The sequence below is a fragment of the Fukomys damarensis genome, unplaced genomic scaffold (assembly GCF_012274545.1).
Source record: "Fukomys damarensis isolate Sample0158 unplaced genomic scaffold, DMR_v1.0_HiC HiC_scaffold_17, whole genome shotgun sequence".
Classification (NCBI taxonomy): Eukaryota; Metazoa; Chordata; class Mammalia; order Rodentia; family Bathyergidae; genus Fukomys; species Fukomys damarensis.
In genome coordinates this window covers 71,253,148-71,277,773 of record NW_022900929.1, presented here as the reverse complement: position 1 = coordinate 71,277,773, position 24,626 = coordinate 71,253,148, and the positions used below count along the sequence as shown (strand labels likewise).

At 41.7% G+C, this 24,626-nt stretch overlaps 1 pseudogene; it reads right to left on the bottom strand.

Moving 5' to 3' along the window:
• Positions 1 to 1,331: 1,331 nt before the first annotated feature.
• LOC104868090 overlaps positions 1,332 to 24,626 on the bottom strand; it is a 34,222-nt pseudogene continuing 10,927 nt past the window's right edge.

Sequence of the window (24,626 nt, the reverse complement as noted above, 5' to 3'; positions counted from 1 at the left end):
GCTATGATCTCTATATTGAAAAACTCGATATACTTTTAGACCCGATGAAACAGTTCCTTACAACATAACTATTTTTTATTTCTCAGAATTTTAGCTGTTTGTATAAAAGAACCTTCTATTAAATAAATACAATTTCCTATCAAGTCTATAATCTACATGAAAGGTATTTAGCTAGAAACTAAATATATTATGCCTTGATACAAATTACACTACAGATGCTATTTTCTTTGACATTAGTCAAGAAGAAAATGAAATACTAATGGAAGAATAGCAATCTTACTTTAAATGTTAGTGCTCTACACAAAATAAATTGTAAACTATGAACATTTTAATATAAATGCGGAACATCACATCACTATAACTCGAACATAGACATGGTATAATAGACCTTAAAACACTAAGGATTTTCAAGTTTATTTTCCAGCCTGTAGGCAGCTAAATAATGCTGATACTGAATCTAATATCTTCATGTTCCTTTCTTAGTACTTTTTAATTCATTTGAACTTGTCACTTTCTTTCCAGCCATCCTCACCCTCCCAGCAATACCTGAAGTCATGGCAAAGTCTCTAAAATCATGGCAAACAAAGGGAAAACATGACCACCCCGCTTACCTCTAGAAGTCACCCCACACCAGTTTACATCAGCTAACTAGTGTCATGATCCCAAATTTGGAAGTCCAGCAAGCTCAACAATCCATGCCCTTCATTCCAAAAGCCAATAATAATTTTATTAATCACAGTACCAAATGGCTTTGCTTTTAACCAAATTACAAGGTATAGTGAAAAAATATGGTATATGTTTAAATTTTTTAAAAATTTAGTACCATAAAAGATATATTGCCTTAATTCTCCCTCAAAATATTTCCCTTTTGCTTCAAACTTTCTGAAACAGTTCTATAAGTCCTCTGTCTTGAGTGTCTTCAGTGCTGTCATGGCTGCCTCCATGTTCTAAATCAATTCAAAACATTTTCCTTTCGTGGTCGTTTTGACTTTGTGGAAGATCCAGAAGTTGAACAGTGCCAGATCCAGCAAATGATCCTAATATTTTTAGGAGTCTGTCTTTCTGTTGGATGGCACTTGGCAACTGCATTCACCTAATTTTTGATCAGCTCTCTAAAGACACTTACGAAAGAGGTCTTCCGGAACTGCTTCAGAAAGTGGCAAGAATAAGACAAGTTGTGTTTGAAGTGAGGAACTATTTTGAGGGCGATTCATGGCAATGTCTTATTTTTGTCCCAAATCAATAGGGATCTTTTATTGCCATCATTACAATATTACAAATTGGTCTTACAATCCAGAAGCTTATTTTCTGTAGCTGGATAACTCTTGGATTTATTCATCAGGCTGTTGAACTGTTCCCTTTTCAGAAATATAGATGCCACCCAAAAATTTTCTGATATCTTTGCTTCTGACTGTTGTGACTTGCTGAATCAAAGCAGCTGAATTCGAAACAAGCTCGTTGTCATTTCCTTCCAGGATTAGTTCATCTTTCTGGGCTTGAGATGCTGAGCAAGCAACACACGCCCTCATACAAACCCAGCCAATGTATTTTTCACACAAGAAATTCTGGATTTTGACCAGAAATCCATTCTCCTGAATAAGTGAGCATGCACAGACCTCATCTTGTAACAGAAGCCCGTGTAACACCCTTGTGATCAAGTTCTGTACATGACAGCAGATCGTACCAGTTCCTTTCTGTTTCCCACCATTTTTCAACCAGAGCCTCTTCTTTTTCTTTCCAAGGAGACTGAGTTCAACATTGATGCAATTGAAGTCCCCCTGCAGGATGCCTTTGGGGCCTTCACAATAACTGTGTGTCCCTTCAGAGTGATGTCGACATTTTCTGCAACACTTACAGTCTGATTTCTGAGCATGGTCTTCGTTCTTGCGGGATATGCGGCAAAGTGGTAATGTGTCTTTTACTGCGCTACATTTTGTATTTAAACGTTGACTCTTCACCCCTTGTACATTCACTGTGATTATCCTATTTAGAATATCCCAAGCTGATGAGAAGGTCTGAGTAGCTAATGAGCTAGAAATAGATGAGTAAAGGAATTACCCTTGATGAGTTTGGTTAATAAGATAGCAAAAAAATCTTAAAAACACTGGGTATGTAGATGGAAATGTTTAGAATTATAGGACTAAAAACATTCATTTAGTGCCATGGAAAACATTTCTTGGGAACCAAGGGGCAGGTCCCATGCTCAGTGACTTACGTACACCACTTTATTCAGTCTTCATCACCCTGAAGTAGTCATGATAAAGACGGACTCAAGTTTTTATATAGCTCTATAGTTACATTTTCACCCTTATTTTAAAGTTAAAGTACAAAGGCTCAGAGAGATTATGTAACTTGTCACAACTAGACTGCTAGTGAGTAGCAGAGCTGAGATTTAAACTCGCCCTCCTGGTAAAATTTCTATCACTAAATGACAAATTAGTACCAATTCCATGGCTTAAAACAACATCTGCCTGTTATCTCAGTTTCTGTGGTTAAGAGTTGAAAGATGGCCTAACTGGACCTTCTGCTGGGGAGCTCATAAGGCTACAGTCAAAGTGGTGGCCCTGCTGCTGTCCTTTCTGGAGTTTAGAGCTCCTCTTCCATGTGCATGTAGCCTGCAGCTAGGTGTGAGATCTGTTTTCTTGCTGGGTCGCAGCCAGGGGCCACTCAGACTCTAGTGTCGTCTTGCATGTGGTAGCTCACTATTTGAAAGCCAGAATCTTTCTCTCCAGTCTGTTACAATGGAGTCTTACAGAATAATAGCAATGGAGTACACCGTAAAGGCCTGGACTTCACAAGCAGGGCTCTAGACCAGTGCAGATACTGAGGCTAGCAAGTCAGAGAAGACCTGGCACTGCAGAGTCTGCAGAATTAGTCTGATTATCCATGGTAAAATGAGGCTCATGGGATCGGTTCTTGCAAAATTCCAACAGAAAGCCAGTGCTGGGACCCGAAGAGCCAACCCTCATTGCATGGACAAGGGCTGGAGCCGTGTTGCACCCAGCGGTGGGTCAGAGTCAGGAATGACTGCAGCTTTCCTCTGGGGCTGGGCTGGCAGGGTCATCCCACAGTCTACTCAGAGCTGTGCAAAAGGCACGGAACTATACTTGTGGGTGGTTGACTCTTAGGAAGCCCTGACCCTGGCCCCGTTTTCTGGGGCTGCTCCTCAGCCTGCAGGTCTGTTGGGGAAACCCGTGTCATAGCAGGAGAGAAAGTTGAAGTAATGAGGGGAATGTTCCGATCATAGCTCAGCAATGGCAAAGCACCTGTGTCCTGGGCCAAGCCACCGGGGCTAAGTGTCCTGTCCTTATTTAATTATTATCTTCTCCAAAGACATCAGTATCACATAGAGATATCAGAGCATTCAAGATGACCATAAATTGTATGTCTGACAATAACAGAAACATAGACAATATTGGTTCCCAAATTTCATAAACCTTACGATTGGTGCATCTGCAGTAAACCTGTGATTTCATCATTGAATAATTTGAGGTCAACATTAGATTGATTTCTAATAAATGACAAGTATTAGTTAGCACTCAACACTAAAACCCAATCTTCTGGAGGCCAGTTTCCATCTTACCAAACTGTATTTAAAAATAGGAACCATTTAAGCATTGAGTTTTTCTAACTAGTCATCAAATAGGTCAACATTTAGTGTCATTTTACAACAGCAGCACATTGAAGCTAACTCCTCTGAGAAAGGTTTTGGTGACAATTCCCAGAACTAGTGAAGTTTCACTAATCTAGTTGCTTGTGGTTCTACTCACTTATGAGATCATTAAGAGGGACAGGCCTTCTGAAATGCAGGGTCATGCTACTCTGCTAATCAAGTCCTTCTGGGTCACAAGGTGCTCACTGCATTGATAAAACTACGCTGCAAAGAACTGTGGGAAGTTTCAGCAAAAAGAAGCTTTGTCCATTGGCAGCATGGATGCTCAGCAAACTCAGCTGACAAACCACGGTGTGTAGCTAGCTTCAAACATAGTCTGTCACAAGCACAAGGTCCAGAGTTCAAACCCAGGTACCAAAAGCAAAAACAAAAACAAAACAAAACAAAAAAACAGCCTGCATCACTAGCTCATTACTGCTCCTGAAAAAACAATGGCCCTACCTGGAATCATTGACCTTTTTGATCTTTTTTTTTTCAGTTGGTATATTTTAGGTATACATTCATCATCGGGATGTACCTTTACATGATGTAACTTAGTTCCTATTTTTTCCCCATTCTCCTGGCCTCCCTTCACCCCCTCCACCCTTCCCTATTTACAAAGACTATTTCCATTTTTTTCTTTTTCCTTTGTACCTTTCCCCTACCCCTCCCACTTGCCCTACACCTTTAGACATTTTCTTCCTAATACACAATATCAATTATACATTTTGATTCTTATTTACACTTTTAGTCTTTCACAATAGAGAAACTACTCAGTATTTACACATGTGTCCTATTAATTTCACTTAAGAGTATGTCCTCAATGTGCATCCACTTAGCTATAAATGTCTCTAGTTTCTCATTCTTTATGGCTGAGTAGTATTGCATTTTATTAAAAAAAACTTCTTTATTCAGTCTCCAGTTAGTGGGCAATTGGGCCATTTCCAAGTTTTAGCTATTACAAACTGTGCCACAATAAACATGGGTGAGCATATATCACTGTGCTATGATTCTTTGAATTCTTTTGGGAAGATACCCAGCAGAGGAATAGCTGGGTCAAATGGGACTTCTAATCCTAGTTGTTTAAGGTATTCTCCATACTGATTTCAGGAATTTTTTTTTCTTTTTCTTTTGGTACTGGGGATCGAACTCAGGACCTTCTGCTTGCAAGGCAGGCAACAGAACCACTGAGCTAAATCCCTGGCCCTCTCCATACTGATTTCCACAGGGGTTGTACCAATGAAGAAGGGTTCCTTTCCCCCCACAACCCCGGCAGTATTTGTTATTGGTTGATTTCTTGAAAGCAGCCATTCTTTCTGGGGTAAGGTGGAATCTCAGTGTTGTTTTCATCTGCATCTCTCAAATGATCTTCTTACGCTGAAGAAGTATGATCAAATTACTCAGTGAATGTTTAAATTTTTAAAAATGTATTACAGTGAAAGACGCATTGCTATCAATCCCCTCCCCAAATACTCCCACCTCACCTTGAACGCACTTGTCCCACCATTCTTGCCACTTTCTGAAGCAGGTCTGGACGTCCTCTTTTGTGAGTGTCTCTAGTTGTGCTCTCATGGCTGCCTCCATATCCTGAATGGATTCAGATCATTTCCTTTTCATGGTCATTTTGACTTTGAGAAAGAGCCAAAAATGACACAGGTGTCAGAGCTGGTGGAGACGATGGAGAAAGACACACTGTGGTGTTTTTATAAGCCTGTCATTCTGTTGTGTGGTACTCAGCAGCAGAATTCAGTATTTTTTAATCACACCGATAAAGACACTCAAAAAAGAGGACTTCCAGAACTGCCTCAGAAAGATGATTGGTTAAGTATGTTTGAAACAAGGGATAGTGCTTTTTGGGGGGAAAGGATGTCAATATCAATGTGTCACTGTAATGAAACTTTTAAACTTAAATGTTCACTGTATATTTCAGTCACACTTCATATCTACTCTCCTAAGTGCAGATTGGACTGGGTCAGGTAGTACTACATATGGTAGAGACAGATTTTGTGAGCACAGTCTCTCCTGACCTCTCAAGGGAGATTTGTTTCCGTGCACTTAGCCCAGTGCTGTTTCCTACAGCTTCTGTGCCTGGCCCAGGTCCGCAGGTGGTCAGTTCATGGGAAGCTCTATTCCCTAAGAGAGCAGATGCACAGAAAAGAAATGATTATAACAACATTGGTAGAAAATTGGGGTAGGCATTTCCTCAAAAGATAAAAAATGTATGGATATTCCCTTTGACCCACATGATTCAAATAAAGGAAGTATATGTCAAACATCCTAAAAATATTAATTTGGGGGCTGGGGTGTATGTAGCTCAGTAGCAGAGCATGTTCTTGGCACGTTCAAGATCTTGAGTTCAATGTTGAGAATTTACACTAAAATAGAAAATATCAAAGCGAGAGGAAGAAATCTTTTTGAATATATATATATTACAGCACTGATTATAACAGCTTTACATCAGAAACAACCCAAATGTCTGATAAGAGGATCAGTAAAGTAGGTTAAGCTTTTCTAACATTAGCCATTGAATGTATAACAATAAAACTACACAAAAACTTGGTTAAAAGGTAAACCAAATCTTTTTGTAACAGCAGGGTTTTATTGGCATGTTTGTGATACCCAAGGATGTTCATGTTGGTAAATTGACATATAATATATATGATATATATCTGCATATATTTGATCATTTTCAGTCCCCTTTCCCCTCCTCCCTACCCTTTTCCTTACACTGATCTCCTTCTTTATCTCCAAAAAAAGTCTACCTTCCTGTCTCTTCCCATATCTCTCTTTTTTTACGCTTTACTTAAATTTTGGGTTTCTCATGTAAGAGAAACTACAAGATATTTAATCCTCTGTGTCTAACTTATTTCTCTTAACATTGTGGCCTGAAGAGCCATCTGTTTTCCTACATCTTCACCAGCATGTTTGTGTGTGTGTGTGTGTGTGTGTGTGTGTGTGTGTGTGTTCTTTATGCTAGCCATTCTGACTAAGATGCAATCTCAGGGGTGTCTTTTTATTTGAATTTTCTTAATGGCCAAAGATACTTCTTTTGAGAAGTGTCTAGTTATTTCATTTTCGTATTTTTTGATTGGCTCATTTGTTTAGGAGTTTGTTTATGTATTTAGTTAGTAAGTTATTTGTGTATTCTAGACATTAATTTTCTACCAGAAAAGTAGCTAGCAAAATTTTTCTCATGCTGTAGGTTTTTTCTTCACTGTTGGTTGTTTTATTTGCCATGCAGAAGCTTTTAATTTAGTACAATCCCAATTGTTGATTTTTTAATATTATTTCTTATGCTATGGGATGTCTGTTCAGGAAGTCCTATGTCTTCAAGTGTTTTTCCTACTTTATCTTCCACAAGTTTCAGTGTTTCTGTTTTTATATTTAGGTTTTGGTATATTTTTATTTGATTTTAGTAGAGGGTGAGAGATGAGTATAAATTCATTTTTCTGCATGGGAACAGTTTTCCCATTTTATTTTTGTTTGGTACCAGGGATTGATTGAACTTGGGTTTTTGCACTTGCAAGGCAGGCAGCAGCACCACTGAACTAGTTTTCCCACTTTTTAAAGAGGGTATGATTTTTTTAGTATGTGTTTTTAGCCTCATTGATCAAGATCAGATGGCTAAAGGTAAATGAGGATGTTTCTGTGTCTTCTATTCTATTCCATGGGTTCACATGTCTATTTTGGTGGCAGTACCATGCTGTTTTTATTACTATAGCTTTATAATATAACTTGAAATCTGGGATTGTAAGGCTTCCCACTTTGCTCTTTTTGCTGAGAATTGCTTTGGCTATTCTGGGTTTCTTCTGGTTACATATAATAAACCAACTATTAAATGAGAAAAGTTTATACAATTATGTTATATATAATATATATTAAGTATACAGGATATGGACCTGTGTAGAGAAATAATGCACAGCTGGAAACTATTGTAGAGATGGGGAAGGTATGAGAGTATATCGTATGAGAAAAGGAAAGAACCAAGAATAAACTCTTGGGAAACACAATTTAGAGAAAGTTAGCACTATGGACTAAACTGAATATTCATGTATTAAAGACCAAATGCTTTCCCTAACATGATGGTACCAGGTCCTGGGTTCTTTGGGAGATAATTAAGATTAGATGAGATCATAGCAATGGTTCTCTTATGATGGGATTAGTGCCCTTAAAATAAGACATTGGAGAATTTGCTGTTTCCCTCCCTTTCTCTCACCTTCTCTCCCTCTCTCCTTCCATCCCTCCGTCTCTGCTCTGTGGGGATGCAGCAAGAAGGAGGCTATTTGCCAGCCAAGAACAGAGCCCTCACCAGAAATCAACTGAGCTGGCTCCTTGATCTCAGCCTTCCAGTCTCCAAAAGTGTAAGAAAAGTAACCTCCGTTGAGTAAGCTGCCAAGTCCAGGTTGTCTTGTTACGGCAGGTTGAGCTAACAAAGAGTTCAGAAAACGAAGACCCCTTATAGAAAAGAAGGGGAAACACATGCTGACAGTTAGAATTAAAACTGAAGCTACTGGTTAAAAATAACAAGAGATTATGAGGGAATGAACAATGGCAAGCTTCAGGAAAAATAAGAATTAATTGGAAGAGAAGATCATCTAACCCAAGGAGCAGAGAGAGTATTTCAAGAAGACAGGGATAGCCACGGTAACAGAGAAGCAGAGACTAAAACACTGAGCGCAGGAAGTACTGGGGGGAGTGAGAGAGGATGATATTGGTCAAAGGGTACAAAATGATAGGCTGGAGATATACTGTACATCATAGTGGCCATAGGTAATAACAATGCATACCTGAAAATTAGTAAGAGAATAGATCTTAGAAATTCTCATCACAAAATCATACGTGAGGTGCTGGAATGAGGTGACGGAATGTTAATTAGCTTGAGTTAATAATTTCACAATGTCTACATGTATCAGAACATTTTGAAACATCAGAGTGCCTGCAGCAACAAGGAGGAGTTGTTTGGCTTTATTTTGGTTTTGTGTTTTACCTTGGCCCAGTTAGAAGTCAGTGTGAAGTGCGTTGAAATGTTCCTGGGGGAGGGCTCACTGCACCCAGCAAGGACAAACAATTCGGCTATGAAGAGAGGATTGCAATAAAGTAGCCAATGAAGGAACAGCAAATAACAATAATAATAATCCAACTTCAAAATGGTGAATGGCCTGAATAGATGTTTCTTAAAAGAGGACATCCAAATGACCAAAAAATATAGGAAAATGCAAATCAAAACCTTAATGAGATTACATCTCCTTATAGTTAGATTATATTATAGTTAGGATGGCCATTATTAAAAAGACGAAAAAATAACAAAAGCTGACAAGGATGTAGAAAAAGGGAAATACTCATACACAGTTGATGGAAATGTACAGTAGTATGGTCATTAGGGAAAACAGTATGAAGTTTCCTCAAAAGAGCAGATATAGGACTCTAATATGATCCCGCTATCCCACCTCTGGGTTTATATGCAAAGGAAGTATACCAAAGAAACCATTATGCATGCACATGTTTATTGTAGCATATTTCATGGTAGCCGAGATATGAAATCAACTTAGGTGTGTATTGATAGATGGATGAGTGCATTAAAAATGTGGCAGATATGTACATGGAGCATTATTCAACAATAAAAAAGAACAAAAGCCTGTCATTTGCAGCAATTTGCCTGGAATCAGAGGAAATTCTGGTAAGTGGAATAAATAAGTCAGGCACAGAAAGACAAGTGATGCATGTTTGCACTTGTTTGAGGAAGCTAAAAGGTTGGTCTCAGAGAAATAGAGGTAGAACAGTGGTTACCAGAACCTAGGAAGAGTGTGTTGAGAGGGGATAAAGAGAGCACGGTTAATTAATGAGTAGTGTTAGGAGGAATGATGTCTAATACATGGCATGGTAGGATAACTGTGGTCGACAACAATTAATTGAATATTTCAAAATAGCCAGGAGAGAGGATGTTGAGTGTTCCCCCAAAATAAATGATAAATGTCTGAGGTGATACATACGCCCTGATTTTATCACTGCACCTTGTATTCATGTAACTCCCTGTCACTTTGTAACCCATCAGTGTGTACAATTTCTATGTGCCACTTAAAAATAAAAACACTGCTAAAGAAAAGTGGCTGGCTGGGGATTTAGCTCAGTGGTTCTGCCACCTGCCATGCAAGCGCAAGGACCTGAGTTCAATCCCTGGTACCAAAAAGAAAAGTGGCTGAAGGAGGAGGGAGGGTTGAAGACTCTTTGTCGTGAAAGGGATTTGATTATTTTTAGATGCTTCTGGGAAGGACCTGGCAGAGGAGAATGTTCAGAGAGGCAAATGCTCTTTTTAATAAAAGATGTGGCATGTTCATAATTCAAGTCCCAAGTTTCTTGAGAAGGAAGCCAGGACACCTGGCTCCAGAGGAAGTAGCTGGCCTTGGCCAGGAGGAGAAGTTCATTTCACACCGCCATGGGTGGAGAGAAACATTCAAATGAGGACAAAGGTAAGTTTCCTGCTGCAGCATCAGAAGGCCGAGGAAGTGACTTGCTCAGTGGCTTCTATTTTCTCTCTACAGCAGAAGGCTTTAGGTGATGGATGTATTAATTAGCTTTATTTAATTATTCTACAACATACACACATATGTATCCACAAAGCACTTTGTACTCTGCAAATACATATAATTTTTACTTTCCAATTTAAAAATAGTAATGCACTTAAATCTGAATATTACAGAAAGAGGATGATGTAATTTATGTTCAGTGAAAAAAATTAGGTTTCCAAACTACACAGCAAAATCTTAATGTGTTTAAAGAAATATATACATATATGCGTGTATATATATACACATACATATGGCATAGAAAAAAAAGACCAAAGAAGTACCATATAGGAATGTAAATAGCTATTTCTGAATTCTTATTTTAGGATGGCATTTGATTTCTATTTTTAGAGGAATTTCTAAGCCTAAGTTTATTTTTCAAAAAATATGTATATGAAGATTTTAGAACTCACAATAGCCAAGGATTTTGAATTCAGTATTTTAAAAGCGCAAACATGCAGAATCATCAAAGCAGCCGCAGGAACTGTGGGAATTGCCTACAGTCAAGTGTTCCAGTCCCTTCCTCTCCGAAGAGAAAAGCAGGAAAGCGTCAATATTTTTGTTCCTTTTCTCATTTCAGTTAGAATGATCTCTCCCCACAGAGGAGTAATGTAATTAAAATAGCATCTGATTGTTTTCATTCCTTTAAATAATCACTTCTATACAAATTTAGGAGCTGGTTTTCCTTTTTAAAATGCTAGAAAGTCGCTGTAGTCTTGGGTAGGCCTCTCAACAGGTCTGCACCCTGGCTTTCTTGCATCATGAATGGGATTGATGGTCCCTCCACAGCTCACAGGGTAGTTGTGAGATGTTCAGACTAAATTGAGTCAGATATATTGCGGTCGTGAGACTGAAGAGAACAGCAGGGGTGCCTTCACCATGGTCCTCTAGGGCCTGGCTTCCTTGCCAACAGCCAACGCTAGCAGAAGACGGCTGAAGTCAGTTGGCTGGCTTTTCATGCCCACAGTGGCCATACTACCTCTGCAGATCGCCCCGAAGCCAAGCTCCTGCTTGGCAGCCTCGGGTCGGTGGTTTCCAGCCAAGCCCCAGAAGTGTAGGCTTAATTTCAGAAGCCTGTGGTGAGATGGAGCCACATTACCCTGTGATTATCCTGATGGAGCCAGCAGTCAAGCTAGCTCGGCCCACCCCGAGGCCCTGCCCAAGTGTACACTGGAAGTCTCTTTGAATAGACTCAAAAAACATTTTATGTCTCAAAATACCAAGAGCAATTGAGGTTGGTCTGCACCCAGTCAGCTGCACATTTCTCCAAACAAATGATTTATCATTGATTCTTTTAGCAAAAAGTAAGGGAGAAGAATGAAACAGCTAAATGATAGAGGTAACGAATATAGTTACAGAAGTTCCAGTCACACTCCTTTGTTATGGCCTTAATTCCTCTGTAAAACATGCACACACTCCAAGAACTAAACCAGCACACAGAACAGGTCTCTGTAGGAATCTGGAATGAAATTAGATGATGTCCAATGGACTACAGTCTAAATGGTTTTAACCCAAAAGCAGGGCAATGAGCAGAGAGAGAAATTTTTTCTTTCTCTTAGATATAGGTTCCCTAAGGACACATTCTCACTACCAAGGAAAAGACAAATAGGATTTGGACGTTACAGTGTGATCATCTCCTTGCAGCCTGAAGAGCCAGTTCACCATTCTAAGCCCAAATCCCTTCCCAGAATGCACTAATCATCACTCCCACAGCACCTATGAGAGTGACATGCTAAAAATACAGCTGGTCCACTGTCACCACTCCTGTTCAATATAGTTTTGGAAACATTAGCCACAGCAATTAGACAAGAGAAAGAAATAAAAGCAATAAAGATAGGAAAGGAAGAAGTTAAACTGTCATTATTTGCTGAAGATATGATACCCTACATAGAAGACCCAAAGAACTCTGCCAAAAGACTTCTAGACTTAATTGACAGATTCAGTAGAGTAGCTGATTAAAGGGTCAACACTCAAAAATCAATAGCCTTCTTGTACACAAATAACAGAATCACTGAGAGAGGAATTAGTAAGACAATCCCTTTCACAATAGCACCCAAAAAGTGAAATGTCTAAGAATCAATCTAATGAAGGAAGCAAAAGACTTCTACATTGAAAACTACAACATTCTGAAAAAAGAGATTGAAGAGGATATAAGAAAATGGAAAGATATCCTTTATTCCTGGGTAGGAAGAATCAACATAGTGAAAATGGCCATACTTTCAAAACTGCTATACAGATTCAATGCAATCCCAATTGAAATCCCATAAGTATATTTCACTGAATTAGAGAAAACACTCCAAAAATTTATTTGGAACCAGAAGAGACCTAGAATGGCAAAAGCAATTCTAGGCAACAGAGACATAGCAGGGGACACCATAATACCCAGCTTGAAAATATATTGCAAAGCCACTGTGATAAAAACAGCAAGGTACTGGCAAAGAAACAGACCTGAGGATCAGTGGAATAAATTAGAAGATGCAGAAACAACTGCAGACATACTCAGCTACCTCATCTTTGATAAAGGAGCCACCATCCTCACTGGAGGAAAGATAGCCTCTTTAATAAATGGTGCTGGAAAAATTGGATTTCAACTTGCCAAAGATTAAAACTAGACCCCTATCTTTCACCATGTACTAAACTAAAATCCAAGCAGATTAAAGATCTAAATATTAAAGCAGAAACACTACACTTGCTGAAAGATAAGTTAGGCAGAACTCTTGAAGACATTGGCATAGGAAAATACTTTATGAACAAATCTTCAGTAGCTCAGGAACTAGCAACAAAAAATCAACAATTGGGATCTCATCTTTTTGAAAAGCTTCTGCACCGCAAGAGAAACCACAAACAGAACTTTATAAAAGACAACCTACAATGTGGGAAAAAGTTTTTACCAGCTGTTCCTCAGACAAAGGTCTACTATCCAAAATATATAAAGAACTTAAAAAAAAATCAGACCACCCACCAAATTTATAAACCCAATTCAAAAATGGGCATCTGAAATGAACAGACATTTCTCAAAGAAGTAAAAGCAGCAAATAAATATATGGAAAACTGTTCAACATCATTTGAGAGATACAAATGAAAACAACACTGAGATTCCACCTCACCCCAGAAAGAATGGCTGCTGTCAAGAAATCAACCAATAACAAATGCTGGTGGGGTTGTGGGGAGAAAGGAACCCTTCTCCATTGTTGGTGGGAGTGTCGACTGGTGAAACCACTGTGGAAATCAATATGTAGATACTTCAAACAAATAGGATTAGAAGTACAATTCGACCCAGCTATTCTTCTGCTCTTCCCAAAATAATTAAAAGAATCATACCACAGTGATATATGCTTCCCCATATTTATAGCAGCACAGTTTATAATAGTTAAAACTTGGAAACAGCCTAATTGCCCATCCACTGGAGACTGGATAAAGAAGATGTGGTATTTTTTTTAATAAAATGGAGCCATAAAGAATGAGACATTTATAGTTAAGTGGGATGCACATTGAAGACATACTCTTAAGTGAAATAAATAGGACACACATGTGTAAATACCGAATAGTTTCTCTAGTGTGATAAACTAAAAGTATAAATAAGAATCAAAATGTATAATTGATATTGTGTAGTAGGAAAAAATGTCTAAAGGGGTAGGGGATAGCTAAGAAGAAAAAGAAAGAATAAGAGAAAAGGAAAAAAATGGAAACAAAGTCTTTGTAAATAGAGAAGGGTGGAGGGGGTGAAGGGAGGCCAGGGGAATGGGGAAAAAAAATAAGAATCAAAACATATCATGTAAAGGTACAAGATCCCAATGGTGAATGTAACTGTATCATATACCTAAAATATATCAATAAAGAAAAAAAAGGAGCTAGGGATTTAGCTCAGTGGTTCTGCCACCTGCCTCATAAGCCCAAGGTCCCAAGTTCGATCCCTGGTACAAAAAAAAAAAAGCCCAGCTGGCTAGTTTGGCTGCCAATTACTTTGTGCCTACTTCGTGTCAGCAGAGCCATGCTCCGAGGAGCCCCACTTTCCCCGTGGTGCTCAAGACCCTACATTATCTCTCACAGCATTGCTCAATAAACATATGGCTTCCTCCTCCCTCAGATGGCCCACCCACCTCTCTCTGAGCAGCTCGAAATCTCCTACTTCAATTTTCCATCTTTAATTCTGTAAAAGCAGTGACAATCCACCATTGCTTCCCTCATAATGCCTTTCTTTATGAACTCTCCTCCTTCTTGCTCTCAGTCAACTCTTGCCACCCCTACTTAATTGCATTTTCCAGCACTTGGGAATTCTGAATCTATCTGCTATTCCTCTTCCTAGACTCCAACTCCAAGAGTCTTGATCACATGTGAAACATGTTTTGCCAATGTACAAATTAATTCTGTGGCCAAGTTGCTAATGCAAAGTCTAACAGAAGCCAAGGGTGGGACCGGGAGGTGAAGTCAGGGCGACAAGCCTGTGGTGAGAGGCAAGGAAGGCTGTGGGACCCAAAGGAAAAAGTGCTGGAGCAGAGGCAGGAGACTTCAGTGCCAGTCCTAGACTCCCCCTTGAGTTCTGTGACCGCAAGGAACACATTTAATATCGATGGGCTTCACTTTCCTCACATATGGGATCAAGTGCTGAAGACCAGATCAGGCCTGGCGGACAGGTGGTGCTGGTGTCACTCTTCATTCACTTCCACACACATCGCCAGTCAGCCAACACAGTCTTTGCTGTGGAACCCAGACGAGCCCAGTACTCTAGATGACCACCGTCAAACAAGGGGACTTGGCCTAGGACACAGGTGCTTTGCCATTGCTGAGCTATGATCGGAACATTCCCCTCATTACTTCAACTTTCTCTCCTGCTATGACACGGGTTTCCCCAACAGACCTGCAGGCTGAGGAGCAGCTCCAGAAAACAGGGCGAGGGTCAGGGCTTCCTAAGAGTCAACCACCCACAAGTATAGTTCCGTGCCTTTTGCACAGCTCTGAGTAGACTGTGGGATGACCCTGCCAGCCCAGCCCCAGAGGAAAGCTGCAGTCATTCCTGACTCTGACCCACCGCTGGGTGCAACACAGCTCCAGCCCTTGTCCATGCAATGAGGGTTGGCTCTTCGGGTCCCAGCACTGGCTTTCTGCTGGAATTTCTCAAGAACCGATCCCATGAGCCTCATTTTTACCATGGATAATCAGACTAATTCTGCAGACTCTGCAGTGCCAGGTCTTCTCTGATTTGCTAGCCTCAGTATCTGCACTGGTCTAAAGCACTGCTTGCGAAGGCCAGGCCTTCACGGTGTGCTCCATAGCTCATGACCTTGACTCAACTCTATCTGGCTCCAGCCAGCTTAGACTGACCCGGTGGCCCTGCTTCCAGCCAGCCAGGGCCTTGCAGCCCGAGAACACCTTGCCCTCTGTCGCCCCATCTGCCCCTGATCGTCTGTCTCAGGGCAGGCTCTAAGCTGAATCACTCCATGTGTGTCTGACCTCTGCCCTGATTTCCCCACTAGCATGTAAGTATTATTTGAGCACCTACAGAAATAATAATCCTCACGATCCTGCTGGAACCACGGAATGTTACAGCCTCTACTACTCAAATAGCTTTCCATAGCTTCAGTAGCTCCCTTTTCTAAATTCTTCTTTCTGTCTTTTAAACCTCTCATGATCAAGCTCATCCTGTCCCCCTCCAGCACACCTACTTTGCCACTCTGCTCTCCTCACCATGCCACTGGCCCATGTCTACCTCCGGGCCTGCGGACATCGTGCTCCCCTGGCAGGGAGCGCCTTCTCCTCTCTCTGAAGACCTCAAATCTGCCAGTTCTTCACAAGCCATCTTGTCATAGCTGTGCCAGGCTTCAGGTTTTACCTAACACTGAATTGTACATGAGATAATTTGGTGTTTAATTACATCGTGAAAATTCTTTGAGGCCAAGAAGCTGCCATTTGACCTGAGTGTCTCACAAGTTCAAATCACAAGTCAACAGACATCAGAAATCTACAGACTCAGCCCAGATTCCTCCGTTCCTCTTTTCTGACGGAGATGCTTAGTAAATCCTTGCTATTTTATTTTTCAAATCACTATTTCTATCCATATGCATTGAATTCTTTCCCATCTGTCCTATCAGGATCGTAATAGATTCTTCTCTTACTGAAGTAAATAAACATTTAGCGTGTGCTAGAGCCCAAGAAAGTGTTCACCTATTAAGCTTCAGCAATGTTTTTTCTACAACTAACCCAAAGAGATAAAGCCAGGTGTGGTGGTGCACACCAGTAAAGCCAGCTGCTTGGGAAGCAGCTTCCCCAGCTGTACTGATAACATTTCTATTAGCTCTGGAGTGGACCTGGAATGTGCATTTTGTCTAGGTAATAGGCCTAGGTAATTTTGAAATAGACAGTTCAATTCTACTTTGACCAAAAAACCTGGGCCATGGGATCCTCATTTTCCAAAAACCATGGGAAGAAGGAAGGCAGAACGGGGCCCAGCTCACCCTGATGAGTCTATCCAGGAGCCAATGGCTGAGAATTTCCTCAGCCTCTCCCTTGGTTACAGTCCAACTCTGGTTACCAAACCTGGGACACCTCCAGCCAAAAGACCATTTGGCCTTGGAGAACCATTTTTATCTGCAGGGATCTCCCTCCCAAAGACCTCCACTTGGCCTGCCCTCATTGGAGGAAATGAACAAACACACCTCCCTTATCCAGCTGCAGTCTTGGGCTTGCAGGCTATTTTAACTCCTGCCATGAATCAGAGTGGAATTATGAATACTTTGTAGGAGGCTTGTCACATCTTGTCTGAGATTTCAGCTCAAGAGTTTTCCTTGTTCGGCCTTTAAGTACCTATATGTCTGATGATTTTAAAGGCTTCAAATCTGGAAGATACCTGGCAGCAGGTACATGGAACCTGTCTTCTCATGGCTGACATAACAGTGAGCTCTCAAATTTACCAGCCCACCATGTCAAAGTAAGGAAACAGAGAAATTTTCCCCGACAGGCAGGGCAGAGCCCGGTAAGGCATCTCGGTCGGCATCCAGACTGAGTAATTCTGTGTGTCTTAGCATGTTGTATACAAAGGCCTGAGGCCAAGCGGTTTCCCACAATTATTTCTACAGCTTTACTAACAGTCATCCTGCTTGCTCGCACATGGGAACTTTGTAGGGTAAACAACTATTAAAAAAAAGAAATTTTTTAAAAAAAAATACCCTTTCCCCAAAGAAGATGTTAAGGAACAAGAATCCACTGAGAGAGAATTTTGTGTAAATGCTCCTTGAAGCATAATTTAGAATGTCTACTTCAGGAAGCAGGTGAACCAAATGAGAACTATTCTCTGGAGATTTCCCCTAATGGAGGCAGTGAATGTTCCCAGGAGCTTCCCAACCCTGTGAGAATCCCTGGAGCACCACTGGCGTTTCCTCTGAGACAAGCAGGTGGAGCTCAGGGTGCCTTGAAAAAGGAAATTCCCTGCTTTCTCTTTCCCCTCCTGAGCTTGACTGCACCCTGGGGTTCGCCATAAGCATGTGCAGTACGTCCATGGAGATGCTGGTTCTTGCTTTCTTGCAAGCATGCAGGGATTTTGCAGGGATTCTGCAGGGATCCAGGGGCAGGGGGCCAAGCCTCCAGAGAGACTGGGAAAAGGACGCCCATCCAAGGGAAGAAAGGAGATGCATCCCACTTCTTCCTGCACCTGAGCCTTTCATTCGCCTCTCCCCGGGCCCTTGCTAGCCATAAGTGAGGATGCCGCATCAAGCTGATTGGCTCCTGTTGGATTCTTTCATCTCACCCCTAGCCTTAGGAGAGTCATCTTCCTGAATCCATGAAACCTCACTAAGCTTCTTTTAAATCATGCTCCCCCTCTGAAATGATAGCCACAGGCACTGAAGACCAAAGCTGCATTAGCTTGTATTCGTATTCAGCACTGAGTCAGACAAGAGGGGCACCCATGTGAGCAGGGCCAGCCTTGTGCGGATCATAGACTCCTGGTCCCACTGGATGCCTGTACTGCAGACATCAAGAGCAGGATGGGAGCAGGGCCACTGGGGCCGCCTGGGGTCTGGAATGAGATTTTGCCTGTGCAAATCTGTCCCCGATTCTCATCTCCCTATCATAGCTACTTGACCTTGCTAATGACAGGGACCCCTTGAGAGGAACACTGTGAGAACCACATGAGCTGATACAAAAATAGGTTAATAAATGTTGATTTTTTTTCTTACTCTACTTTCTAAAGAAAATGGGTAGAATTTAGCCCTTGGGATGGGACAAAGGGACAATGTTTTGGAGACATATCAGCACTCTCATGTATCAAACAGACAGCAGTACGATAGGCAGAACACAATATTCCTACATCTCCCACTCCCCTCCACACTCCGATGGCCTGAGGAAACATCCCACAGGCCTGCATACCCTCGGCTCAACCCTGGACAAAGTGAAAAGAAAGACAGTATTTCTGTGTTCTCACTTAGTTTGTATTTATGAAAGATTAACACCCTCACTGGATTTCCACATGTATGATAGAATCCCTACCCGGCAGAACTGATTTCTTGGGGAAACAGTAATACTTAATGTTAATTAAACACTTACTCTTCCTAAATATGGCTTATACTTACTATCTCAATTTTTTCTCAAAACAATCCTCTCTTTGCTAACTCTTTCAGAGGAAACTGAGGCACAGGATGGTACCTTGCCTGAGGTCAACAGCCAACCAGAACTTGAACCCAGAGTAACTCTAGCACTCACCCTACAAAGTCACGATTCACCTCACCAACCCTCTCTCCTATGACTCACTTAAGTATTTTATTTCTCTTTATTGACATTTGCTCGAAGGTCCAATGGATGATGAAAAAAATGTTGGTGAACACTCAGCCAAGTTGTACCCAGCGCTTACACATGATACAAATTGCTTTCCCAGCCCCAGGAAATGAAGAGGGAAGCCGAGACAAGCAGCCTGTGTGTCTAATGAACATTTAGTCTCCTTGGTGGAAGGCGGGGAAGAGGGAGAGAGGCCAGGAAAAATAAAAATAGAATATAAGGGTGCAAAGTCAGTGTGTGTGCTTTTGTGGTAAACTAAAGCTCAGAGATTTCAAGCAGCAAATCCTGGCTTCTCAGCAAATCCGTGGGGAAGCCCAGAATCTTGTCCTAATTCTGAAGCCCACTGTTGTCTTGTCACCATCTCTTGCCCTGAGCCTGAGAAGGTGGATTAAGACCAGGTTCTCAAGAGTCTGAATGTTGCCCTCACAAGCTTTGGCTTTATTCTCCAGAGAATGGAAACACCCACAATGCCCTTCTGCTGAAATTGAAGCACCTCACCCAGCATTTCTGGGCAAGAGATAAATCCTGCTGGTGTCCCTCCATGGAGATATAGATATACCAATCAACCTCTTTTCCCATTCTTTTAAGCAAACAAAGTAGTTAGATTAGCTGCATCTGTGGCCCTTGCTGTGTCACATACGATAAAAAGGATCAAAGCTGAGAACATGACTTCAGACTATAATTTAAGATAATTAAGATTTTTAACCTAAATTACATTTTAACATTTCATAACAGAGCTGTCAAGATTCTATCTATCAAAACTCTATCAAGCAAACAAAAGAGGATAATTATATTTTCAGACACATGCAGTCATCACTGCATAGTTTCTCATAGAGACTTCTGTCTTCCTTCACATCTCATTTTCAAAAGCTCTTCCTCCACCCCACCCACCCTGGAGCCTGAGACTGTACACGCTTAAACAAATGGAAAAACATAGCAGAGCAGTCTACAACTCTCCGTGTGTAGGGTCTGTGTTTCCCAGAAGAAATAATTCTAATTAGGACAGTAGCTAAGAGAAACATTTCTTGGTTGTTGGGAGCATCCTGCCTCACTAAACAGGCTCTGATTGGGGATGGAAACAGGCAGCACGCTAAACTCCTCAAATCAAAGAGAACAATGAAATGCCAAAATCTTCCCACTAGGAGCTTATCTGCTTTCAGAAGCTCGTCCCATTAAGGTGGGAGGTTTCTCCTAAGGTTTTCTTTGAGATACCAAGGGGAGAATACCAACTATAGTACACACTGGGTATAGCTGGATGCCACCCATCTTCCATTTCTCTTCTCCTCTGACCCTTACGATATAGCTCTGTTGTTGGGAGCAGTCTTTCTTCTGAGCCCCAGTGGCGGGTCCCAAGTAGAAGAAGTTACTTGGTGTAATCTTACCCTCTGGAAGACAGTGATTGGGCAATCACAGGACCCGGCCTAGAACAGGGGCCACACCCACCTTGAGTGGCAGCCGTCAGCCCCAGTGACTGGCCGGGACGGGGCACGTGACCTTAGCTGGCCCAATCAGAACGTTGCCTGCAAGTTTCTCTAGAGGGCGGAGAGGAGAAACATGCCCTGTTTTCAGACCTTCAGTGAGCAGACACTGAGCTGGAACTGTTGCAGGTTGTTTGCAATCAGTGAAGGAAACTGGAAAACGGAGCCAACGCTGAGGTGGGTGAGGCCCAGAGCGTTACAGAGCAATGGAACAGGAATCCTGATTCACCTGTGCTGGAACGCTGACACTCAGCCAGCTACTTTTTGTGACCTAAAGAGCATCCTAACCGATTCCCTCACTCTAATAGTTTAGAACTGTGTCTTAGCTTCATGGGATCCGAGTCCTTTGAAAACTGGAAATAGACCATAATTGCTGGGGGTATGGACTACAGACTGAGAGACCTCTGCAGATTGGTTAAGCACGTAGGTTTGGGGGTTAGGACAGACCTGGGTTCAAATCCTGACTCTGCTACTCACCAACGTGGGGCTATTTTACATTTTGCTTCTGAACCTGTTTATTCCTATAGAAAATAATAATATTGACTTCACAGAAGTGTAAACATTATACAAAATCATGGATGTCTAGACAGTAACACAGTAGCTGTCCATGCCAAGCGTCAGACCTTGCACAAAAGTGAAGCTATCACAGATCAGAAAACATAAAGCAGTTGATCAGGGATTGATCCTAAATTTTCGGAAACCAGTCACAAGTTTCCAGGGCAAGACACAGTCTCCTTATCTGAAAAGTGTCCCACGTTCTCACAATTATTGTGGGGCCAATGAAAGGGGAAAAGATTGGATCTACCTGAGGCAGAATGGGGAAGGTTTTGTTAATTACTAAATTTTTAAAAAGCAAAGTAAAAGTGAGTTGTTTTTATTTTATTTTTTTAAAGATCTACCATGGTACACCTACAGATTTTTGGAATCATAAGGAAATAAAAACTAGCAACTGTCTAACCCAGCTCGGCAGAAGTGACTCATTGGGCTGTTCTTTACAGGCCAAAATCCCAAAGTTTCTTTTAAAAAGTAGAAATATCGGGATCCACAGGCAGTGGCCACCCATCTAATGTCACCTCTCCCTGCTGTGCAGCTCACAGCCTATCCAGCATCTGCGAGTCCTGCTCCACCCAGAGGGGCTCCCCGCTGCTCTCATTTCAACACACTCATAAGGCCCTTGGCATGTGCCCCCCTCGAGTTATGCATTGGAAATGTCAGCAGAAATGGAAAATCCAGGGCACAGCCAGGATGAGCACAGTCTAGGGACGTGGTAAAGCCACACAGCCTATCTGATTGGTTTTTCACTGAGATTCTCTCTTTCTACCTTCCACTGCCTTATTTTTCTTTCTGCATCAAAACTTTCCTTCTTTTCCTACTCTGTTTTTCTAAGTAGGCCAGTCACAAAGAAGAACTCTTTTGGAGCGCTAATGGAATCCCGTCATTGCACTGCCCCTATTTGTCGCAGCATGTGGGTGCCAAAGCAAGTTTCAACGACACGGCACAGTGACCTGACCCCTCCCCACCACCACGTGGGCGGCAAGATTGGACAGAGAGGAACTGTGCCTCATCCAACCTATTATACCTGTTAAGTCGATTTTGTTCTGTGAGCCTTCTCCCTAATGCCACCCTCGAGAGTCCTGGAGAGGTCACAAATGAACGGGAAAGATTAAGAGCCGTTCTGACTTCCCAGCCAGCCTGTTCCCTTGTAGAAGCAACTAAGACCAAGAGGGCGAAAGGAAAGAATTGCTGACAGGGCCTGCTGCAGTCTGTAAAGCACCAGCCAGCCAGACTGCAGGTCTCGTGGAAAGGGGAACACATACGACTGCAGCTGGCACTGAGAACAGCCAAGCCACAGCGCTGCTGCTGACAGTCACCACTCGGCAGAGGTGGTGTCGTCTCACCAAGGAAAGCGTAAGTCATGGCCACAGGGAGGGGAGGCTGGGCCGCGCCAGAGAGGGCTGTCCAACTGCGGCATATCTGAAACCAAAGTGTTAAGCAGAGAGCAGAGGTGCCAGGAATTATGGGTGAGCGAGCATGTGGAGAAACGGGGCTCAGAAACGTAAGGGGTACTTGAAATATTTACTCTGATGGCCCTCCTGTGACTTCAGAATACGAAGGTTTCCGGCATAATCCCCAGAGACCTTCTAACGTGTAGAGCACCATATTATGTACCTGTTTAAAAAATGTAGGATAATAGTTCTGCCACCCTAGTTATTCTCACTTTTTATCAGAGGAAATTGGAATTGAGAGGAACTGGGATTGAATGGTGGCTCTGAGCCATTAACTTTCCTTCCAGATAGCAAGTATCTAGGAAATAACTGATCAAAAGCAGTTATGGGTATGCGCAGCGCTGAGAACCATTCCACTGCCTAAAGCTCAGTCTGGAAAATGCCTCCTTCTGACCTAAACTTCCTTTAACTCTCACCCATTCCCACCTTCACTGGGCCTCCATTTCCTAGATCCTTCTCTTATCTCCCCTTTCATCAGAGTCCTTCTGGCTTCTTTTGCCCCCTACTCAGCTGGGAAATCATCAGAAATGATCTAAACAGGATTTTTGCCAGTACTGCTGACCCCTCAGCTGCCTCCTGGGGCTGGATTGTCAATCACTAAATGTGGGGTGTCCTTACTTTTTCTTCTCCCTATACCACTCTTGCCAAGGAATGTGGGACAATGAAAGCACATGGATTTCACCTCATGTGTCTGTTTTCTGTAATACCTGGCTTAATCCTCCTCGCTGCTTACCCATAATCCTCCTGGTTAATTTTTCCTGTTACTCTGCCTGACTTCTGACACCACCATCTCCTCAGACACCAGATACTCTGACGCTTTTACCTCTGAAGACAAGCTCATCTTTTACCATCCTAAGAAGTGTAGGTCATATTGGGGTCTCATATGCCTCTATACTTTCCACCACAGTTTTACTTTCAGTCAGTCTGAACTTTGAACTTTTTTTATATACAGTGATAGCTGAGCTCCTCATCTTGCAGCTTCTCGCCTTCTCCAGGATCTAACTCCATCAATTTTATCCTCTCTTATGTGGTAGCTGCTGCTGCTACTTCTGTTCTCTCTATTGTAGTCAGGTCTCCTATAGCAAGAAACATAATTGCTCAAATCATGCTTTAGCTATTCCTTATAGGGACATCCAGATGAACAAGGCACACAGAGATTCCACAAGAAAAAAAAATTTTAAACCTTGTGGAAACATAAACTCATAATCCATAAAAGAAATCAATAAACTACCAAGGGGAAGTGTCAATAGATCAATGCATGAGAATGTTATCATTTAAAGGAAGAGAGCAGACTGAAACAGACTATACAAAATAGCATATTCTAAGTTATTAAGCCATTTAAAAGTCAAAATCATAAATTAAAAGTTTGAAAAGGGGTATCTTTTAATAAGAACTTTAAATATGAAAAGTAGTGCTTAAAATGAAAAGCTCAAAGTATGTGGCAGACCAAACAGAGTTGAAGAGATTGTTAATGAAAAAGAGCTAGATCTAAAGAAATTATGCAAAATATAGCAAAGAAAGAGGGTCCTGAATGTCCCTCAATTGCCCACTTTTTGAAGGTTTCATCCCCAGCCCGGGGTGCTATGTGGAGGTGGCAGAAACTCTAGGAGGTGGGGCTCAGTGGAAAGCAGTTAGGCCACTGGGGTCAACCTTGAAAGGGATACTGGGATCTTTGCACATTCCTGTCTCATCCTAGCCTCTTTCTGCCTCCCAGCTGCAATGAAGTGAGCAGTTTTCTTCACCTTGTGCTCCCACGGTGATGTGCTGCCTCCCCACAGGCCCAACCAACCAGGGACCAAAGCCCATGAAACTGCGACCCAAAACAAGACTTTCCTCTTAAGATGATTTATCTTGCGTATTTGTTACAGGAACAGAAATCTGGCTTACACAGATAGGAAATGGGAAATTCCTTAAGAGATATAAAGGACTGAAGCACATCTCTAGAAAAAGAAAGATGAGAGAAGGAGGGTGAGGCAACATTTGAAAACACAGTGGGTGAGATTTTTCAAGAACTGAATGATGCATCATTTTTCAGAATGAAAAAGTACCCAAATGCTGAGGAGGCTAAATAAATAAATAAATAAATCGACTCCTAGACATTTTGTGATAAAATTGCAGAATATTAAAGAATAAAACAAAATCTCCCCAGAAAATACATAGA